The sequence below is a fragment of the Juglans microcarpa x Juglans regia genome, chromosome 2S (genome assembly GCF_004785595.1).
Source record: "Juglans microcarpa x Juglans regia isolate MS1-56 chromosome 2S, Jm3101_v1.0, whole genome shotgun sequence".
NCBI classification, from domain to species: domain Eukaryota; kingdom Viridiplantae; phylum Streptophyta; class Magnoliopsida; order Fagales; family Juglandaceae; genus Juglans; species Juglans microcarpa x Juglans regia.
In genome coordinates, this window is record NC_054597.1 from 5,780,840 (window position 1) to 5,801,944 (window position 21,105).

The window sequence follows — 21,105 nt, forward strand, 5'->3', positions numbered from 1 at the left end:
AATTGTACAATTAACAATATAAAATTTTAAATATGTTATTAATACTTGTTGATATTCTATAAATTAACAATATTTTATATATATCTTCATCTAACCTATCACTATTAACAATATAAAATTTTAAATATGTTATTAACACTTGTTAATATTCTATGAATTAACTAATATATAATATCAATTAGTTAATTATATAGTAATTATATAAATTAATAATATAATTTTCATTTAATTTATTATCATTAACCATATAAAATATTTTTTTATTGAGTTTGTTACATAATCCACATTAATAAATCACTTAATTTATAGGATTTCTTTTCACAAATAAAGGATGTTTTTCTCACCTCAATTTATATCTAAGAACATTCTCAATGTATCAGCTAAAATTAAATGACATTTTTTTATAAATATAAGAAAATTTTGATTTTTAACTATTCTATTTACATAAATCTCCATATTAGAATAGTTATTTTTTTATTATATAACAATAAAATAATATAAGATAAATTTTATTTTGATTATTCACATCAAATCTCCACAATGAATTATCTATTTATTCATTATATAATAATGAATAACTAATAATTTTAAAAATATTTAATTTTTTTTAATTATTAATTTATTTTATTTTATCATATTTTACTATTCTACCTATTATATATTAATTAATCATCATATTCTAATTAAATTAATATATCACTAACTCAAATTAATATATCAATTGTGATAAAATATGTGACAGAAAGAAAGGAAGAGATAAATAATTGATAAAATATGTATTTGATGTATATACAATAATTTTTAAATTTGAAAAAACTTTTGAAAGTCATTGTAGATATTTAGAATTTAGTTAATCCATTGCGAGCATATTTTACTCTCTAATAACTAAATACTCAATAAATTTAACTTTTAACTAATCTATTAAAAATACTTTAAAAAGACACGAGTTTATGAGATTTAGGAACTTTTTCTTTTATTAGCAAGTATGGATAGAAAGCGGTAATTTTATTTTTGGTTTTTATTTATATTTTAAGAGTTATTATACTCTCAAATCGATATGTGTAGATCCATCCATATCATTTTAATTGTAAAATTTGATTTATAGAATTAAAATTTTAAAATTTATTTTTTAAATCAAATTATACTATGCAAGTCTGAAAGATATAAAGACATTAAAATAGCAGTACTTTATTTATTTATTATTATTAAGAAGAGGGAAGCGAACCATGGACGAGAAAGGCAAACAGCCTCCTGAGATTACTTCAAAAAAAAAAAAAGTGCACGAGAAAGCAGAGGCCAAGGTGAGGTGACAGAAGAAGCACGAGGCCTTGTATTGTGGTTCCTTTTGTTTGAGTGGCCAAATAAAGCAACAGATTCTATAACAAGAGGTATATATTATTGTGAACTTAGTAATCTTTCCTATTTTTAACAAACTTTTAGCAGAAAAATACTTCAATTTCCCATGAATTCTTGAAAATCACTGGAATGTGACAGTCTTCTAAGTTCTACCTATCAAGTGAAATTAAAAAAAAAAAAAAAAATGCTCAGAAATTGGATTTCCATTAGCATTTAGGAAATGATCACTGATTTATATATATATATATATATATAGATGTGACTTTAATAAGGATTGATAAAGTGAGCATCATTAATAAAGTGAAAGAACAAAGGAAAAATAAAATAAAATCTAAACTGGACCAGATATAGAGGTCTATGACACTTTATCAAGCAGCTGATCAACAAAGATATATATTTCTGTACACAAATTAAAACCCACTCCTAAGAAATCATTTAAAAAAAATAACATACAGCATCAAGAAGAAAACTGGGGGTTATAAAAATTGAATTTTCTAATAAGCTTCCAATTATTGATTGTTCCAACCAAGAAATATTTAAAAAAAAAAAAAAAAAAAAAAAAAAGGAGGTGTTCAAGCATATCAAACAAGCTGTGTCTGGTTTTGATCATCAGTAGACCAGTGGTGGGCACCTCATCGAGATTCGAGAATAAAAAAGCGTAAGCAAGCCAAGCAAAGAATACAATCAAATAATTGATTGAAAGTCGATCGGTTGATTAGATAAATAATAAGAAAGGAAAGCATAAGAAACAGGGGAAGGGTTTGTAAAGCAATTTTTTTTTTTTTTTTGGAAGTTGTTTGGAAAGCAACTTGAACAAAAGTTTGATGGGAACTTCCATATATATCGTCCTTATATATGAATATTATTGAGGCCATTGTTCCCACGAGGTGCATGTCTTGTCTCGGCTACAAGTAGCCAAGTAGGTGTGATAATAGGTGTGGGTCGTGTTTATATCGTGTCAAGTTATGAACATTTGATTATATAAGTCAATTTGAACACAAACTGTTAACCTAAACGAGCTAGACCTTCAAATCCTAACACTATCTATTTAAATAATAGGTTGTGTCATATTACCTGTTTTGACTGTTTAATAATTATTTAAAAATTGGTCAACACGATATGAATAATTTCAACCCGTTTTATGTAAATTGATTGAACTAACTCATATAACTCATTTAACCCGATTAGCATAATTTCATATAAAAGTTAAAATTTATATTTATTAGTAGTCATAATATCTAAAAAAATATTAAGACTACTTACTAACAGAAAATATCAATATTTTTTTCATATTTTAACTTATAATAAAACCAATAATACAAACCTAACAATAATGAATATAAGCATAGGTATAGGATTACAATCCCAATAATAAAAATATAAACATAGAAATAAATTCTAATATTATAACTCAAAAATAATAAAATAGTAATTTTAAAATAAAATTTAAACAGATTTTTGTGAAGCAAGGGCCAGGCCCACCGAAAACCCAATCCCAGACCCACGAGAAGCTCAGCAAGTGAAGGCAAAAAAAAAAAAAAAAAAAGAGGAAGAAGAAGAAGAAGAGAAAAGACGGCATTTGGGAAGTTCTTTTCCCCCCATCAATTTCCTTCTTCCTTCCCCACCCCCGGCGGTTTTCCCTCCCTCTCTCTCTTCAATTTTCTCTCCTCCGATATTTCCTCTCCCATTCATGCCCCACCCCCAACTGTGTCTATCTCCCTGTGACCCCCGCGCGCTCTCTCTCTCTCTCTCTCTCTCCCTCCTGTCCATTGCAGACCATCGCACGATCAACCAGGTTAGTCTTCGTGGATTGCTACTGACAACCTCAGAGGCCACGAATTCATCCTCATTTCTGCCATGAGTTGTATTCTCACCTTTACACTCTTAACTTCAACCCAAGCATCACCCCTTCAACTAGCAGCCTGAGACCTAGCACCAATGAACCCAACCACAGAGAGCGCCCCACAGACTTGCACCCCACCCCCCCCCCCCCCCCCCCAAAAAAAAAAAAACCAAACCAAAAAGGATTTGTTTTTTCTACACACAAACAGAGTATTTGTTCCCCTTTGTGAGCCACAAAGCCACTACCACCTTCTTCCATTTCTCCACCACCAAAACGGACGTTTGACACTATCTGGGTTGGCCACCAGTGCACCATCGCAGCCCAATCTACTTCCACGCTTTCAAACCACACGGCAAGCCCTGTTTTTATACCCAAAAAAAAAAAAAAAAGAGTAGCTCTTCTGTTAAGTGACTCCTCTGTAAGGTGCCAGCACTTGCCACCCATTCTCTATGGCTCGATCGTGAGATACTTGCCCATGGACTTGCACCAACCACCGTCAGTAACCAACTCAAAGCCACAACACTACCTTCATTGGAATAAGCCTAACTGTGGAAAAGCTCCACCGTGCACCACTGCCTTGCGCCACCCGAACCACCATACCCAACCTCTTGCCTTCGTGAGCCACCATCACATGATATCTCCACCCCTCTCGGTTGCTTCTTGTCAGTATGGCCCTCATTCTCTCTCTCTCTCTCTCTCTGTACCGTTTGGTTACTATAACACATCATATACTTTGTTTTGTTTTGTTTTCTTCAGTGTCTCAGTGTGAGACTTGTTCAACTAAATTGGGCTTATTTCCTCTAGTGGGCCAGTTGTGATCTCACACTGATGGGTATTTCTAAATTCAACTGGTGGGTTATTGGACTCGGGTCATAAATCATTTTAGGCTTCGTAATGTTTTAGTTACACTATTATAATGCTTAAGTGGATTAGACTTAATTTTTTAAGTGTACTCAATTTTAATTCATAATAGTCCAGAAACTTTATTATTTTTTTACAGAAAATATTTAAAGGATTTAAATTATGTTATTAAGTATAGATTTTTACAATTTAATTTCAAAAGTAAATGGTAACTATGTAATTTTATTTTGAACACTTTAAATCTGATCTAGTCTATTTTTATTAAATGAAATTTTGTTGTTTACTTTAATAGATTTTTAACATAATTATATTATCTAGTATTAAATTTTTATAGTTAGATTTCAGTAGGAAATAATCTAGAATTCAATGTCTTTGTCGGAAAAATTAAGTGAATATCGATAAATTTTTGGAAGTGATGGTATTTTAGGGTCAGAGGTTTTGAGGAATTAAAATAAGTTATTTAAGTATTTTAGGTACAATTAGGAAATACGAGTTCAATTGGAAATTTACTCAAGTTACATGACTTTTCTATAGGTGATTGATATTTCTTTGATTGTGAGGAAATTCAGAGAAGTTAAAAAGTCTAGATAAGCGGGGGTTCATATGCTAGACATTGCATAAAAAAAAATGAATTGAGGTTAATTTTGAAAAAATATGCATGTTTTGTTATGAAAAGAAATTTAAAACAACATCAGTTGTTGGTTCTGCATTACTCATGAAATCTGTATAAAAGATGAAAGTATTGTAGTCATGACTAGTGTAGATATAAGAAAATTTTTAGCATTTTATTTTTGACTATGCAAAAAGAGCGAATATGAAATATGAAAATTTATACATATTATATGAAGATGCTTTGAATCTGTTTTAAATATGTGAAAATGATATGAAATTGCTCAGTACTCCGTTTTGATATGATGTAACATCTGAAAAACCTTTGGCACGACTTTTTAAATCTGTTTCTAGTAATGATCCGATAATTCTAATTTTGTTTTGCTATGATATATGGTCTTGCCACGAGTAACAATAGTAGACTCTTGTCTTGTCACGAGTGATAATAGTGACCTCTACCCCTGCCACAGGATATAATAGTGATATTTGGCTTTATGAGATATAGTAGCGACCTCTACCCTTGTCACGAGATATAATAGTAACCTCTGCCTTGTCACTGGACATAATAATGGCATCTGGCCCTGCCACAAGATATAATAGCAGTACTAGTTTTGAGTGCAATCGCTTTGGTATCATGGTGATTTATGTTCTGTTTGACTTTCTACATAATGCACAACCCTACCATGGGGATTAAAAATGATATTCTATTATGATATGATATGATATGATATGATAAGATGATGGTGTTCAATCATGTTATGTCAAAGGACATTTTTGAATATAAACATTTTGAATTGTCGCTCTGATATTTTGATAACATGTTTTGGATCTGCATTCTGAAACTAAAATGTTTTGTTCTGCATTCTGAACTCTGTGAAAATGCTCATGTTTATACACTAGCATATGTTATTTACTTACTGAGTTGTTGATAACTGACCATTTATTTCCATAATATTTTTTAGATAATTTTGATGGTTTAGCTGGAAATCAAGAGTATGAAGTTTGAGAAAAATTAGATGATCGTAGATGAATAAGTGACAAAGGGTACAAGTAATTATTAGAGTCCTATTTAGTAGATTTATAAATTTTTAGTTTGTTATGTTGAAGTATTTCTTTGATGTCCTTTTAGAGGAACATATATATATATATATATTTATGTTAAACAGGTAAATTTATATTTTATGGAGTTCTTGGAATATATATATATATATATATATATATATATATAGTTGTGTCATGGGAGATGATTTTAGGCTGCAGGAAGTAACTCCTTGGATCCTTCGGGACCGGGGGCGTCACAACCTAGGTTTTGTGTGTTAATCACCTGCTAACATGGACTCTAATTTTGAAGATTCGATTTATTGGCTCTTGGATATGTAAAAAAGCTAGATCGCTGCTGCTGCTGCTGCTTCTTCTTCTTTTAACTATAATTAACTCCCAATTTAATTTGTTTGCTTAATCTCCCAAAACGATTTCTTTCTAAATCATTGGAACCAAAAGAAAGAAGATTTTATACTTTTTTTTTTTTTTTTTTTTGCTTTTAGGGAGAATCATGTAATCTAAATTCAAGTAGCTTTGTATGGCAGTATCTAATTGCTGAGACACAGCATGCATGGGTAATCCTACATTCTTACCCACCCAAAATAATCTCTCCTTTTTTTTTTTTTTTTTTTTTTTAATTCCATGGAATAAACCTGAAATGTTCTCTTATATATTGCATCACTTCTGATATAAAGGGGACATCTAGACAAGTGGCTATCATTTTACAGCAAAGATAGTGGTCCTGTTTATATATATATATATATATATATATATATATATATATATATATTCATCATTTCGGCTTTTACATTTCACTAATTTGTTATTTGTATCTAAGAAATTCTAAACATTCCAAGGAAAAAAAAAAAAATAGGGAATAGAAGCAAAAGTAAGAAACCAAAGAAAAACATGCAAAACAACTTGTGTACAAACATATAGTTCGAGGCTGACAAAATGAAAGAACTTGGGAACTGGCCGGGTATGTTTCATTTTGGGGCTAGGGGCCTACTCTGTTCAGAATGGATCGGATGGACGAATATAAGGGCTTGAAATTTTGACGTGGGCTTTTATCATCATGCCCATCAACCTCCATAGTTCATTTTTTTAATATTAACAAAATAGAAATTCTCAATTTTTTTTTTTTTTTTTGAGTTGTGAGAGAGGGATTTCGAACTTCAGACTTTCATTTTGGAGATTGGAGATTGGAGGTTATGTCAATCAGGTTACAAACTTTTAGCAATAAATTCTCAATCTACACATAAATTTTATATAATAAAATTTATAAATTGATGTGCCTTAATATCAACTTTATAATAAAAAGATTTTTTACAATTTGATAGATCAGTACATTAAGCTATGTCAATTTATAAGCTTTCTTATGTAAGATTTTTGTATAGATTACCTAACACTTCTTTCAACCAAAATATATTTTTTCTACTTATAAATTATAAGTTTTTGAGTAAACATACTTATCAATGATCCACTATATAATATAGTTACAATAAAATTAAAAAAAAAAATATATATATATATATATAGATATATATATATTATCCTAACTGATGATTGATAATAAATTCCCGTGTCAGTAATGTGTCTCATGTGGTGTCAACAAGTGGATCTGCAAATAAATATTTTTTTAAGAAAAGGGGGAAAAGTAGGGTTGAAATATAGTACCCCCTTTAATTATAAAGCATGGATCGGATTCTAATGTGATCGAATGTCGCCATCGAGATTATTGGTACTTAATATTATAATGTAATGTACAGTACTTAGCTTACAGATTAGACAAATAAACAGTAGCAATTAAACCCCTGATCTATTGTCGACATTTGTAGACTTGTAAATGCAGTAGTGACGATCGAGTTAAGACTAATTAAACACGTGCTCTAGCTTTCTAATTTGGGACAGCACGTGTATCGATCATTGCACTAGCACGAGGATGCTGCTTAATCACTTAATTTATTGGAAAGGAATGGAGAGCTAGCTAGAGTTTGACCAAAATATCAATTAGATCATAGATATATATAGCTAGCTACTTTCTCAATCCCAATGTAATCAATTAAACTTGACTATATATCATCATCATGATCTTGATTTCCCGATATATACAACAAGCCCTAGCTAGCTAGCTGTTCGAAACATATCATCTTTAGGCATATTCTACGAGATATGCTAGAGAAAATATATATCATGTGATATTGTGATAAAGTAAAGCAAACCAATAAAAACTAGCTAGCTAGACCTAGACGGCGAGGTAACCAAACCATGCATGCATGCATGGAATTGAACTAACTTTGACCAACAAAACGTGGAAAGCATATATACCCAATTTTTATATAGACAATGATCTCAGAAAAATCTATGCCCGCCGGCGACGTCAAGAATCTAGAGATTACCACATGCATTTATAATATCGTATGTGAGTACTAATTGATATAGACAATCTCATCATCTCATGAAGATCAGACACCAAACAATTAACGTCGTAAGATCAGTACATGATCTATTTTATCTTTACGTTGAACAGCTATTAATCAGGCGATCCCTAGATGCTAATTTTAACTAGAAATATTAGTAGTTTCTTCATCATGTTGATATTCAAAGTCCAGTGCACGTGCGAGATTGTTTGCTTATTAATTAAGCTATTCGGGGGAAAGAAAGTAGTACTTGACGTCCATGCATAGACATGATATATATATATATATATATATATATATATATAAATATACTTTATACCCATTAATTATTCTTATCACATTCAAATTAGGACATCGAATTTGACACGGAATCGTGTCCCATGCATGGGCGCTGCTGCTAAAGTCGTTTTCTCGGACACAATTAACAAAGCCCTAGATCTCGGAGCCATGCACTTTGGTTAATTCGGTATCCGATCGAGCCGGCCTACTACGTATTATCATGGCTAATCCATACTTTTCCTTATTGTCTCCGAAGAAGGGTTCCACTCCCTCCGTTGTTGCCATTATTCCGGTATATAGCAATATCGACTCCATTATTAATTATTATATATTCTTCTCTCTTTTAATAATTATCTTTTTTAGTGGTCCATCGATCTTTTCTCCTGAAAGTGACCCTATCACTTATCCTTTCGAATCTTCGATCGATACGACTAATTAATTAATATTGCTTTAGTACTACTAATTATGATAGCAAATCTCTCTCTCTCTCTCTCTCTATATATATATATATATATATGGTGCTAATTTCTTAATTAGGGGGAGAAAAAGGAAGATTATCTCGTAACCATCAACTAATATTGTACCTAGCTATTAAAGTCAGATTCATGATCTTGGCCTGGTACGGAGATTCTTCAAGATCATGACGCTAGCCAGTAATTAACTATACAATTAATTAATTAATTATATATGCTTTCCCCTTCTAAATGACTGAACAGGCATGCTCCTTTATTAAAAAAAAAAAAAAAACTTCTCCTAGATTTCCATAAAGTAATTAAATATGCAATATTTTTTATGGTTTTCATTTCTTGATTTTCCTATTTTTTGAAAATTATGGATTTTTATTTTTAAAAAATACTAGGATGGTACCAAAATTTTATTGATTACTCCAGTACTTAGAGGAATAACTTTTACAAAAAAGAGAAAACTTGGAGGTTACGAGAATAGAAAGATAAAGTGCCAAGCAATTAAGTTTCTAAAAGGAAAGTTACAATTAGGAAAAAATCATGGGTTTATACTCTCTCTCTCTCTCAATTTATCTGATACATACATATATATACACATATACATATATACATATATATATAGGCTTTTCTGTTTTTTTTTTCTCTTTAATTTGGTCTTTTTAACAAATCAACAAAACCCTACCTCGTTTAATTTGCGTCACCTAATTAATTCTTCGTTTCTTGAATATCTTGCCTTACAGTACTAAATATTGTACGTGGCCTTGATCTTTATTTATTTAATTCTTCCTGCTTTAAAGTCACTCTTTCGGCCATGAGTTAGGCTCCTTGATAAAAGTAACTTGGACAAAAATTTACTTCGGCGTTTGTTCCTTTATCAGCTTCTCAATGTTAGAGCATGAGAGAGAGAGAGAGAGAGAGTGATCTGTCGATTTCTTGTAGACTATCGAGACAATTATTGGGATATATATTGCATTATAATAAGTACAGATTATCAATTATCCCATGCATGCATGCATGAACCAATTAAATTCATCATGATGAGAATCAACATTCACTCTAGCTAGCCGATCGAGAAGATCATATTACTTTCAAAATATGGAATAAGTATGCCACAACATGAAGGGAACGTACACCTCGTCATGGGATGATAATCTTTCGTTTTGAGTACTGTCATTGGGATGATAATCTTTCGTTTTGAGTTCTAAAGTAGGCGTAGGGCCACACCACATTGATTTGTATATATTAGAGGATTAATAATTAATAATTAGTCACATAAATCTTATAGAACTTTGAATTCCACGCTTTTCCCATGACTTCCTAGAGTAGTACTGCCCCTAGCTAGATAGCCTCCTTCCTAGAGTAATAGTACTACTTGGGCCTCTGCATTGGGCTTGATCAGACCGAAATACCCGACTTGCCCAACCTGTCAAAGATGGGTTCATTGGGTAAAAAATCAATAACGGGTTTAAACAGCAGGCATTCGGTGGAACCTGTGAAATTTGTAATCGGCCTCTCACATCTCTTCTCCCACTACGAAAACCCTAGCCATTCTCCATCTCTGTCGTAGTTCGCCATCTTTGTCGCTGTTCGTGATCTTTGTCGCAGTCCGCTATCGCCGAAAATACCTCTATTGTTGCTCCCCTGGCTTCTGATTCCACTCCATTGACAAAGAAACCGTCCATTACTACCAAGCGCAAAGTCTCTTCCAATCCTTTCCGCTTCGACCCTATCTCAGTCGTCGACATCTACAAATCCGAGCCTTGGGATTTTCCAAGTAACTCTTTCTTTCTCTCGCTTTATGTATTCCTTTTATTTTTTTGTTTATTTTGGATTGGTATTTCTAGACTAGAATTTTGTATAGAAATAAACCGGAAACATGTTTAGGTTTTTGGAACCATTTCATTTCATTATGTCTAATACATCATCTGCTCCCTTTGATTTGGCTTTTTGGTGCCTTAATGGTTTTGTTATGAACTTATGGTATGGGAGCAGAGGAAACTCTTGCTAGGCTATTTCATAACTGATACATATTTCGAATGATTTGGATGGTTATTCTGCATAAAAAAGTTGCCCATGTTCTTGTTTGGTTTCTTGTATTTGTTTGGATTCTAATCAGCGAGTTATTTTTCCAGTAAATTCTTTCTAGTGATTTGAAATTTTTGCTATCGGGTGTGTGTGTGTGTGTGTTTTTGGGCATTGTTTATGATTCTTGTTTATTTTCTTGACAATTACTGTTTGGTGTTGCCACTTTTCTTTGTGTTATAGACACTAGAATCCTTAGTACGCACATAAAGTAGAAATCTAATGACGAATAGTTTCTTTACAATTTTCAAGACATCACATGAATGATTTTGGCAAGAACCCACAATACAAATTGATGGGACTGAGGTTCATTGCCTAAACTCACTCAATCCCTGAGTCTTCATTTATTTATGAGCAATTTAGAGATGAAGTTAAACCAATGAAGTATTATTCACTGCAAGGAATTATGAGGCCGCCCATAGAATGATCATATCCAAATTCCTCAGCAAGGTTTAGCAAGTCTTGGAATAGAGGATGGTTTAAGTTTGATATTGGAATCACAAACCTCTTCTTGCTACTTAATTCTCCAACATAAACTGCAAAGTGGCCTTTTGGAACATCATACCTATTCTTGGTATGAATTGCCATTTTAATATCTCTACTTTTCACAAACACTCATTCATGACCATTCATAAAAATCCTGCATTTTTACCATTGCCTTTAAAAATGTGTTACAAAAATGTGTCACAGATGCACATTCTTGTTGAAAGCAAGGGCTCTCTATTTTGCATGATTGGCCAAATTATGCCCCATAAGCATGTCACTTCTCTGTTTTTGTACAACATCCATATCCTAGTGTTTTTGTTAGCAAATCATTCGGGCACTATTAGCAAATCATCCATATCCTAGTTTTTCTGTCATTAAACATTTTGTTTGCTGGTATTTGTGTTGTTGGGTTCTAGGCATATAATCTTAGATAGTGAATGCTCATGCCGAATTATTATATTTTCTCATTTTTTATATGATAATTATATGTCAGTTCATACCATGGATTCCTTCAGAAGTGACACTCTTACAAATTTAAGAGACGATGAGATTACTACTCCTTTGGCTTCAAACATAACTTGTCTAGTAGTAATAACACCATCCTCCCTCCCAAAAGGAAGGCAAGTAAGGGCCCTTCAGCGGTGTGGGAACACTTCACAAAAATAGATGGATGTTCATTAAGTGACCCAAAAGTTGGGTGTAATTACTGCCATAAGACTTACGCTTGTCACCCTAAAAAACATGATACATCAAGTATGCTGCATCATATTAGTGTTTGTAGGAAAAACCCTAATAGAATTAGACCCATGGATCAACAAACTACACATAAGTTTGATCCAGAAGATGTACGAATGGCAATTACAGAGATGATAATTTGTGATGAGGTTCTGTTTAGGGTGGTGGAAGCATAATGATTTAGGACTGTATGTAAATCACTAGAACCAAGATTTCAAGTGCCATCTCGAACCATTGCAGCGAGATATTGTATTAAACTATTTAAAAAAGAGAATGAGAAGTTGAGAGGAAATATTTAAGGCAGTTGGGCTGGTTAGTTTAACTACTGACACTAGGATGTCCAATCAGAAATTCAATTATATGTGTCTTACTGTATATTTTATTGACTGTGACTGAAAATTATACAAAAGAATTATAAATTTTTGTTTGATTCCTAATCACAAAGGGGACACTGTTGGAAAGCATGTAGAGTCATGTATACGGGTTTGGGAAATTGACAAGATTTTTACTATTACAGTTGACAATGCTTCCTCAAACGATATTGCCATCAATTACTTAGAAAGGTTTGTGGGAGATCATTTGTTGGAGGGGAAGTATATTCACATAAGGTGTTGCGCCATATTATGAACCTTATTGTGAATGATGGGTTAAAAAATTATGATGATTCAATCACAAGGGTGCGCAATACGGTTAAGTATGTTAGATTATCTCCTGCAAGAATGAAAAAATTCAAAAAGTATATAGAGAATGAGAAAATCAGTTGTTTAAAATTGGTGTGTCTTGATGTTCCACCAAGTGGAACTCCACTTATCCCATGCTAGAAGTTACAGAAACATTTCAAAAGCCATTTTGGCGATTGGAGAATGATAATGGTTATTTTTATCACTATTGTCGTAGTGTGAACTTGAACTCCCCAAACTTTAGTGATTGGGTGGGAGATAAAATAATGGTTAAATTTTTGCAAATTTTTTATGATGCTATTGTGAAACTTTCTAGCTCTTTGTATGTCACATCCAATGCATATTTTTTAGAGTTTTGTGGCATCCAATTGTATTTATAAAAATGAGTCAAAGTAATGATCCAGTGTTGAGAGGTATGACTATGAGCATGAAGAGTAAGTATGACAAATATTGGGGATCAATTGAAAAGACTAACTTGATGATATTCATTGTTATTGTTCTTGATCCAAAATGCAAATTTAGTCTTTTGCATTTTTAGTTCAAAGAAAATATATGGTGGCAATTTAGTTGAAGAAATAATTGTAAAAGTGAAACAATTGATGACTGACATGTACGGGAAGTATAATATTATGTATGAGAGTTCAAGTGGAGTTTCATACTCTGAGCCTCCATCCTCAGTTGATCATAGTATGATTGATTCTGATTCTCAGCAAAGTTTTTGGGTTGAGTATGAGTAAGAAATTATTGAATGTAATTTGAGGAACAAATCAGAGATTGATTAATACTTGGAACATGATTGTGAGCACAAGTTCCATATTTTGATATTTTGGATTGGTGGAAGATCAATGAAATAAAGTATCATAATTTGGGGAGAGTTGCACATGATGTGATGGCCATTTCTATTTCTATTGTTTATTCTGAGTCAACCTTCAGTGCAGGGGGTCGTGTGCTTGACCCATTTCGCTGTTCATTATGTCCAAGAATAGTTGAGACACTCGTTTGTACTCAAAATTGGTTAAAAGATCCATTACCTCTTGATCTTCATGCCTACTTGGACAATGTTGAACGTTTTGAGGTAGAATCGGATCATGAACATATTTGTTACTTACATATTTATTAAACTTTTTCATAATATTTATTTTTATATCATTTAATAATATTTTTTTTCCAGAATTTGATTCCAAATCAAGCTTTATTTATGTTGATGAAGAGTGACTCAAGACTTATGGTATGCACATTCATTAATATTTGTTGTTAAAGATTCAAGTTTGAGGACTTTTCTGGGTTGTACTCCTTTAAATTATAATGTTTATTGTACTTCTTTAAATTATGATGTTTATTGTACTCCTTTATGTAGCAAAAAGAAAAAAAAAATCTATTATATTAGCTGGATGCATTAGGGGTTTACAATAATATAGATTGGGCGTCTATTATAATCTGTATAAATGGGGGTTACAAGATAATAAAATAAAATTAAAGAAAAAAAACTGATAACTTTTTACCCGACCAGAATGGTTCGGGTCGGGTTATGTTTTCCTGGGTGTTGTTGCGGGCTATGACGAGTCGGGCCAAAAAATCTCTTAGGTGGGTCAATGTGCGGGCCTAGTACTACTAGTTTAAATGATAAAATTTAAATAGTAAATAGAACACATAATCCACATTATTTAAATGATAAAATTTAATTTATAAGATTCAAATCTTAAATTTATTTTTCAAATTAAATTATGTCACGTAAGCTAGCTGCATTGTGTGTGGTGTATATAGGCTTAGAATAGCAGTCATACACACATATATAAAATAAATTAGCTAGTGATTCGATTCATGTTCTTGATGTTAGGTTAATTTTATGATGAACTCACTCTTTTGAGGATGATTCGCCTAAATTCCGATCATATATACATCAATATGGCAAAATGGGCGTACTAGATAGTAGTACTAGTACTCATCGGCCACATTATTTGAAATTGATAAATATTAATGAGCACAAACTTCTATGATTATAATAACGTAGATTTTATTCTTTTATCATATCATATCATGTATACATTATATTATATTATATTAAACGTGATCACGCGTACGTACTTTAGCCAACACACATCCCAAGCAGAACTTTATTCGATCGGATCTGCAACTACAATTAATTTCTCTGGATCATGCAGTACTCATATTTTACAACACTATATGAACAGCAAGTGGTCTTTAATTAATTTGACTAGTGTAAGAAAAAACGAACAATTTCATTAATTAATTTGGTGCATTACCATGCATGTTGATAAATTTAATATTTGATACTCGATCGATCTGCTACAAAATTAATTGGGATCTATCTATTCTTAATTTTCTTGGTCAAGCATGAAATATATATTAGTGGCCAGATTATATTTTCCTCAATCATGTAAAATAAAATTTGGCAATTCATGCATGCATGTAATTAAGCGTCAGTCCATTATTGATCTTATAATTTTATAAATTTTTTTGGTGAGGAATTTCATGATCGACAATAAGCTGACTTCTGCATCAACTTAATGATCAAGATACATTAACAAATCTTGAAATATCAAGACCCGATCATATATTTTTTGTTTTTTATTTATTTATTTAATTATAATAAGATCAAGTTCATCTATAACATGATAGCTAGCCAACAATAACAGTGCCCAGTTATATCATTCTGACATCATATATGTAGCTAGCTAACACTGGCTGATTAATTAATTACATATATATATATATATATATAAAGACCGAACAAAATCGACGGCTTTTGATCCGCTAATTTCTTCATATATTTCTACGAAGTATTCATCATGATGTGCTATTTTGTCGTAGTATTTCTTAGCACGCGGCTTACTAATGAATTCAACGTACGTGGGTGGTATGCGTTTAAAAACCAACCCACCCTGCATGCAAAAGATGATCGGCATGTAATTAATAATAATATACTGTACCTTTATTCATGACGAATGAATAATAAAACTACTTTTCCTCCACTTTCTCGATCGCGACACCCATTTTTCTACTACCGCCAGGCAGCCATATGACTTGGCTTTAAGCTAGGAATATATAGATCGATCATATCTATATATAATCTCGTTTCGATGCGGGAAGAAAAAGATTATCTCCACCGGCCTCCAAAGTAGATAAAACCCGAAATTGACCTACAACGTCAGGCTAGTATATAATGTCGACCATGTTCCAAGCATCTGATCCGGAAGAAGTAAATTTTATATATATATATATATATATATAATATAATATAATGGGTCATTTGTCTTTGATTTGGCTTTTCGAGATCACCAAGTGACCCAAGTTGACACGGCAATTGCGGCCATTAATGAAGTTCATGGATCATCAATTAACTAACTAAAGTAATCAGTTATTAATTAATTTGATGGTGTGTGGGTGGGGGGATTAATTAGGCTAACGACCACTTTGGACTAGGTTTTTTTTTTTGTTTTGGTCTCCCATGCCAACAGCTTAATTTTATAATTACGTACTCATCTGTCTTGTGACTTGTCTCCTCGAGAGGGGTAGCTCCCCGGCTCCAGCCTGCCTTTTGTTTTCTACGTACCTGATCTTACGCTCAGTACTTCTTTGACAGAGTACTGACCATTCTAATTAGTTTCTAAGGTTGCCCGGCGAACTCTCTCGTGTAATTGACACTTGCAACTTCTCAAAGTCGGACGCGCGGACGTCTCATGCGTTGTTCTTCCCCCCAAGACATAATTTTACGTACATTGTATGTACGGACTTCAACTTGTCGCCATCATGCAAGGCCTGTAATTTGTTTAATTCGTGGTATAATATTCTTCTTCCACCGTACTACCTTCTCGATCCCTAGCTACCCCATTGAGACCGAGATCAGTACTATAATTTACAGACGTTAAGGCTTAATTTATTTTTGATGAATTGATATTAAAGATAAAAATTAAATAAAATATTATTAAAATATATTTTTTTAATATTAATTTTATTTTAAAATTTAAAAAATTTAATTATTTATTTTATTTTATATAAAAATTTAATAAAATTATAATAATTAAATGAGATGAATTGAGAAAAATTATAAAAACAACCAAAACCTTTAATATATTGTCAGTTTTTTATTTTTTAAAACAATGATACTCATTAATTATCATCCTTTTATTTATCTTATAATATTATTTTAAATGATTGTGATATTATCTTATAATACTCTATTTAAAGTAATGCAATCATTTGATGTTATATCAAATAACGTTTAAAAAATAATAATTAAAAAATGGTAAATAATTTTTTTTCATGATAACACCTATTTACTTTCGATTTTGATTTTAATGAGAATTTGAGATATAATCTGTTTCGTATCTTAAAACAATCATGGCCATTTGTATCTAATTTTCATCAATCGATTGATGTAGAATGTCATTTTGACCGTATAAATAATAGATTATCATTTAGTTTGGATAGTGAGAGAATACTTCACTATTATTTATTATTTTATTATAAATTTTCATTCATATTCACTACTATTCAATATTTTATTATTACTTTTTACTATTATTTACAAAATATTTAAGAATATTTCACTATCCAAACACAACCTGAACCATACTAAATACAAGTTTTAGACATGCAAGCCCTTCTTTAATTAGTACATTTAATTTTAATCATATTGGTTGTTTTCAAAGAGCTTCCTCAAACTTGCATGCTTCAAACTTGTATTTGACTCTTTTTATGCTCTAAATTAATAATTCCACGTGATGCATTTATAAGTTACTGCATGTGTAGGCGAAAAAATAAAAAAGAAAAAATATGCAAATTTAAAAGAACCAAAAAATAAAAATAAAACTATAAATATCTCATAAAGATAATATATATAACTTGAACAACCATATATTTTTATGATAAGACAAAAATTAAAAATTACTTCAAATTAGAAATTAGAAATCTAAACTGGAAGTCAAAAGTCTAAGATTAAAAAGTTACAAAAAGATTAATTGCATATATAATCAATCCCTAAATTCTCACCCATTTGCAAGAAGCTGTCAAATTTTGTAATTTTATAATCACATTACAAATCTGGGTTCTAAAAAAATCACAGTTTAAAACTTTAAGAAGACTGCTACATCTACAAAATAATTATATAAAAATAATTTTATAAATTGATATGGTTTCATCTGATCCATTATATCTACTTTATAATAAAAATAATTTTACAATTTAACAAATTATATCAAATTATGTCAGTTTGTGAGATTGCTTTTGTATAATCACTTTGTGATTAGAGTATTTCCCAAACTTTAAATCCCCTATCAAATTACACATTGACCCATGAAAAAATTAGAAGCTAAAACGCGAATTTTTGTTTTCACACCAATTAAACACCCATTTAAAAAAATCATCAATTTTCATTAAAAAAAATAAAAATAACACCAATTATATTAAAACCCTCCATGCACCCTCGCTGGTAAATTAATGTAAGTAGTCAAATAATGCCTAATAAAAGGAAATTCTAATTAATGTCGTCAGTACTAATCAACAAATTAAGAGTCACAATTAGCGGAGTACGTACTTGACAAATTATGTGCAGCACACAACTGCTGATCAAGTCCATGCTTAATTCATACTAGTCATGACCTCGACTACATGATCAAGAAAATAAATAATTAAATAGATAATTAATTCCGAGTCAATATTCAAATTTTCACACTATGATCTTCACATTTTTGTTTTCAAAAAAGGAAGTTTGATGTTGGGGCAACTTCAACACACGAGATGCAAATTACAGATCAAAGCTCGTTCCACGGCATTAATATATGGTTGATTTGATGTGACATTGAAAATGGAAAAGTGACTTTTACCAGGACTAAAGCCGTGTGCTTTAATTTTGAGCCAAAAAAGAAAAGTGATATAAAGCTTAATATGGCAGATCTTCAAACAAAAACAAAATGTGGGCCATATTTTTAATTAATTAATTAATTATAAATAAGCTACTTTTATAAACTATATCTAAATGTAAATGGAATCACATATTTGGTTGCTTTGTTCGATAATTCGTCATGACTTACGAATCGTGTGAGGTGTGAAGTCGGTTCACAGCTTTATTTACGATATGGCCGGTCATGTGTCATCATCTATGTCATTAAATTGGAGACATAATTTTTTTTTTTTTAAATATCGTTCCAATTAAATTCATATATAAAATTTGAAATTCATTATCTAGTTTTAGTTGATAGCTTTGATATTTGACCACAAACATAAATATCATTGATTTCCAACGTCTAATTAGCTTTACACCAAAGATAATGACTTTGATTATGTGTGTGTATGTGTTTGTGAGGTTGTAGTCATGCCCTTCGATCGTTTGACCAAGTATATATGAAAGGTTGGTCCCTCTATACATATATATAGTGGACTTCCCAATCGATTTAAGGGTAGTCTACGATGTGACCCTTATAATTAAACTATCGACCGCCCTAATTAAAAATTTTATTCTAGCATGCATGAATTAGAGATATATTTTATATAAAAAATGCCTTGGTCACAAAAAAATCACATAAAAATAAATCTATAAACTAACATAGTTTGATCATGTTGTACGTTAAATTGTAAAATTATTTTTATTGTCAAGTAAATCTAACATATCATATGAAATTATGTCAGTTTATGAATTTATTTATTTTTATGACTAACATTTCTCATCATTTTAGGTTCACGCTCAACTAGGATTGACCCGACTTTTGGAAATCGAACAGTACTAGAACAAATTACATAAAAAGTCGTCGTCCTTGGTCACTACTTGTGATTCCTTACGTACGAGGGCGCCTATGGTGCGTAGAAAACATACGGAATATTAATGGCACCAATACTTTGTTGATTTCAGAATCAGATTTTTTTGTTAGATTCCAAGAGTAGTATTAGTTGAGAGTTTTCGATTCCATTACGCCATTTAGATCTTTTAATGAGTCTTCAGGCCGACTACTCTTCTAGATTTATATAGTTGACTCAATCGTTATCTAAGGAACTTTGCAAGTTGAGATATTGGAACCAATTGGAAATATGCATCTCATGCATATATTCGTTTTGGCTGTCAACGAAGAGAATCCAAAATTCAGGACTTCATGATAGCCAGCTTTATGATGCAAGTGGCCGGAATTAAACACTTGCGGAGGAAGGCAGGAGATCGTCAACAAAGAGACCAATTAGTCGTACGTCTAAGGGTCGTATGCTTGAATGTTGGGAGTTACTAAAAGACCAACCCTCCACTCCACCCACCCGGGAAAGAGACTGCATAGCCACGAGTCATCGCGCGCGATAGGTAACTTAATTATTTGGCTGACCGCCTTAGAGGTGCGTGGCCGATCTAGCCGGCCACCTCGATAAGGTTATAGGTGGTTAATATATAAATCTAAGAGTCACTACAACAGACAGCCTTTGCATATTGCAAATACGAGGAGATAAGGACAAATGCACGAATGATACATGTATATATATAATGTTTGCTGATTATTTTATTTCGTGGAACACAGAAATATTGAAGTAAGGTTCAGTTTGGAAATGATCTCCGTGGTAGTTGTGGTTTGACATGCATGCCCGATTTCAAAATACTAGGTAAATAATAACGGTTGGACTTTTTAAAGCAAAAGTTAATTAACAAGGACTGATCGTTAAATTTAAGATAATTGATATAATTAGAGAGTAACGTTATTTGAAAGTCTTTACACTACACATCATTCATATGATATAATTGATTTGTGAGATTTAAATTTTAAAATTTATCGATCGTAATCAAATTATTTCATCTAAATTGTATGTAGTGTAAAGACGTTCAAATAGAATTATTCATAATTAAACAGGTCATGACTGAGTTTTCAAAAGTTACCCTCCCTTCTCCACATGGCAACATGATTTGGCAATTGACTGTACTACCATAACTGTAATTAGTGCTTCAGACATAATAGTCGTAGGAGGGAGATTTTTTTTCAAACCTAAATCCTATGAGATGAAAAAATGGGATAACAAGAAGTCCTCGTACGAATTTTAGATAAATGTGTATATATATATATATAAAAGTGTTTATTGATTATTTAATACCTTTTCAAAAAGTTTTACATGAATAATAATAAATCCTATATATAGGCTTATAAATTAAATGTGTCTATCTAATTTCTCTTGTTGAAATCAAATAAATTCGGACCGAACATAGAGACCATTTATTAATTACTTTTCACTCATTAATAAAGTTCTATACTGTTACTTGTTAT